The sequence below is a fragment of the Salvelinus sp. IW2-2015 genome, linkage group LG7 (genome assembly GCF_002910315.2).
Source record: "Salvelinus sp. IW2-2015 linkage group LG7, ASM291031v2, whole genome shotgun sequence".
NCBI classification, from domain to species: Eukaryota; Metazoa; Chordata; class Actinopteri; order Salmoniformes; family Salmonidae; genus Salvelinus; species Salvelinus sp. IW2-2015.
The window spans coordinates 26,170,728-26,174,602 of record NC_036847.1 but is presented as its reverse complement, the minus strand read 5'-3'; the positions used below and the strand labels follow the sequence as shown (position 1 = coordinate 26,174,602).

Below are 3,875 nucleotides of genomic sequence, written 5' to 3'. Positions count from 1 at the left end.
TGGAACCAGGCTACTGAAGGGATCCACACTAGCCAGCCATCATGCTCTAATAATCTAAGCTCTCCAATATGAGACATGAGCAAGTCAAACGGGATGAGGTGAGACAGACCGTCTCTGGCTTTACTCTTTTCATTCTAAAAGCTGAACGAGTATATTCATAACATATAGCCTATTAACCACCTACTGTAATACCATGTAAAGTCGAGAGTTTATTGAATGTTACACTTAATACAATAGCACACACTGGCATAGCTAAGTGCTTAAGGCTGATAATATGCAAATCAAGCACAGCCAGCAGCATATCACCCTGCATAGCACTGCTGGCTTGCCTCTGATGTTAAGCAGGGTCGGTCCCTGGATGAGAGACCAGATGCTGCTGGAAGTGGTGTTGGAGGGCCAGTAGGGGGCACTCTTCACTCTGGTTTAAGGAGATTGCAGTGACGGGGACATTGCCCTGTATAGGTTGCTGTCTTTCGTATGGGATGTTAAAAGGGTGTCCTGACTCTCTGTGGTCATTACAAATCCCATTGCACTTATTGTAAGAGTAGGGCTGTTAACCCTGGTGTCAAGGCTAAATTCCCAACCTGGCCCCATTCATTCATATCAACCTCCTCATTCCTAATTGGCCTATATCCCTCCTCACCTCTCCAGCTGATGTGTGATGAGCATTCTGTCACAAGCATGGTCACCATGCATCACCCAGGTGGGTGCAACACATTGCTGGTGGTTGAGGTGAGTTTCTCCCACTAAAGGCTTTAAGTACAGCAGCTGTTAGAAACGTGCTATATACATCCATCCAATGAAGTATTATTGCTTTCAGAGACAGTACGTTTTCAGTTTTCATAAAATGTCTCCAGTAGCTCTGAGGGAGCCTCAAACTAAGACATGTAAGAGGACAGGGGGGCATGAGGGGATATCCCCCAATCACTTGGTCATATACCCAATCTGTCAGGTTGAGGTGAAGTCATGGCTTCTTGAATGATATTCCTGCCCAGGAGCAGATATGTTCCATGTGAGGGAACTCCTGCTACTGCCAGAGCCTTTTATCTCCGCTCTCTCACTCTTTCTCTCACTCTCTGAGGAGAAACTTAATTAGAGCCAAATGTCTTCACACCTCTATAGCGCCAGCAGAGTACCACACCTCTTACCTCTTATCTAGTCCAGAGCAGTGTCCATTCAGATACGGCAGGTTAAGCCTGATACAGAGGCTATTTATTTTGGGCTAACGCCAATGTATTTGGTAAATCTACCTGTATATTTTGTATGCTATGACGCTTTCACCATTGGATCACCAAGACCAGCAAATAAATGTTCTCTGAGGTTGTCAACCTGCCCTGCCTTCTGCTGATTTCATGCCCTTACCACTATTTTACAATTAAGTACRCTAATCAAAATATTTTGTAGACAAAATATTGAAAAGGGCTGTCTGGTAGCCTCAATAAATAGACAAAGATTTATAGTTACATGTATAGATTTTTTTTACTTGACTTAAAATTGTGACTAGACTCCACTTGACTTGCTCTAACAATGCATGACTTGGACTTGACTCTTGACCCATTTTACTTGGAACTCAACTTGAGMCTCGAACCTTGTGACTTGCTTGTGACTGGAATAATGGTCCCACCTCTGGTGTACAGAGTGAGAATTGTCTTAGTTACCACAACCATGCTCTTTGAGGTAGAACTACAGAGTATTCCCATTCCTCCCCATGCAGGAAGGAATCGTAGGATGCATTATTAAGTGTCTAGCTGTATGGTAACGTAGTCTTTGGGCTGGTCCTGCTGGAGAATCGTCGAGCCAGATTGCTGATCTAAATGCCTGGAGACTCTAAATGCTGATCTAATGCTGATCTAGATAAGATTGATTTCTCCAAGAATCCTTTCGATGTGCTGTATCGTGATAATGAGCTTGATCCTGATTACTAGTAATGCTGATTACTAGATGTCTGATTCACTAAAACTATGCTGATGACGAAAAGACGCACTTAACGATAGTATAAGATGACCGTCTTATACCAGGTTGAGTACGCTAAACGATGAGATACTTGCTCAAGAGTATAACATCATAATCATGTGCGTATCACCAGCCCCAGTCACCTGTAACAGTCCCTCAGTGTTACCTCATCCGCGTCTTTTCCGTGTCTATTATTATCAATAAGCTGCTCTTGTGAATGTATTACATATCTTAAAAACATTCTGGCCAATACGTCCTATATTAACTTCAGTATGCTAAATAAATACCAAATTTCACGTGAGAGAGTCATCAGATTCTTGAAGCGAACAGTCACTAAGCTTAATTCCCACTTATTAAATATCTACGAATAACAGCTGTAGGAAGGCCCCTTGATTTCATCTCACACATTTCAGAGGACAGTAAAAAGCAAACGTTCCAGTTGCTGTAAGTCTCCATCGTTATAACAGTGGTGGTGTTACAGACAGGCCACAAGATGCCACCACAGAATCCCTCTCTTGCCTGCCTGTCAAGTGTTCTGTCTTGGTTGGAACACAACGGAACAAGCAATGCATTTGGCACCGTAACTGCAGTACAGTAATGGCTCCCACTACCATTCTGTTCAGAGCTGGGTAGGCAGCTGGAAGGACGCTGCCATGTTTTCAACACACTCCTTCAATACTTCTGGGTGTTTGGGCGGTGGAGAAATCATAGTCTCCCCTCTTCCCTGAATCCTGCCTTCTGGAAAGGCAGTCATATAAGACTCAGCCATGACTGGAATGTGGATCTAATGTGATGTGTGTAGATCTAAAGAGGCCAGTCAGAATAGACACGAGCTGTCGTGTCCTATAAGGTTAGTGTCAGAGTAGTGAAGGGTAACATAACTGGCTATGTCAGGGTATGAAGGGGAGAATACTGGCTATGTTCCAGGGTAGTAGGGGGAATACTGGGCCTATGTAGGTAGGAAGGGGGAAATACTGGCTATGTCAGGGTGTGAAGGGGGAAATACTGGCTAACTGTCAGGCGTAGTGAAAGGGGGAAATTCCTGGCTATGTCAGGGTAGTGAAGGGGGGAAATACTGGGGCTATGTCAGGGTAGTGAAGGGGGAAATACTGGCAATGTCAGGGTAAGTGAAGGGGGAAATACTGCAATGTCAGGTTAGTGAAGGGGGAAATACTGGCTATGTCAGGGTAGTGAAGGGGGAAATACTGGCTATGTCAGGGTAGTGAAGGGGAACCTACTGGCTTATGTCAGGGTAGTGAAGGGGGAAATACTGGCTACGTCAGGGTAGTGAAGGGGGAAATACTGGCTATTGTCAGGGTAGTGAAGGGGGAAATACTGGCTACGTCAGGTAGTGAAGGGGAAATACTGGCAATGTCAGGGTAGTGAAGGGGAAATACTGGCTATGTCAGGGTAGTGAAGGGAAATACTGGCTATGTCAGGGTAGTGAAGGGGAAATACTGGCAATGTCAGGGTTAGTGAAGGGGGAAATACTGCCAATGTCAGGGTAGTGAAAGGGGGAAAATACTGGCTATGTCAGGGTAGTGAAGGGAAATATGGCAATGTCAGTGTTAGTGAAGGGGGAATACTGCGCTATGTCAGGGTAGTGAAGGGGGGAATACTGGCTATGTCAGGGTAGTGAAGGGGAAATACTGGCAATGTCAGGCGTCGTGAGGGGGAAATACTGGCAATGTCAGGTTAGTGAGGGGGAAATACTGGCTATGTCAGGGTAGTGAAGGGGAAATACTGGCTATGCCAGGTAGTGAAGGGGGAAATACTGGCTACGTCAGGTGTGAAGGGGGAAATACTGCTATGTCAGGGGTAGTGAAGCGGGGAAATACTGGCCTATGTCAGGGTCAGGACGAGGAAATACTGGCTATGTCAGGGTAGCGAAGGAGGGAAAATACTGGCTATGTCAGGGTAGC

At 45.3% G+C, this 3,875-nt stretch overlaps 1 pseudogene; it reads right to left on the bottom strand.

The window, feature by feature from the left end:
- Positions 1-3,875, bottom strand: part of LOC111966117 (plexin-A2-like) — a 90,088-nt pseudogene that overhangs the window by 43,798 nt on the left and 42,415 nt on the right.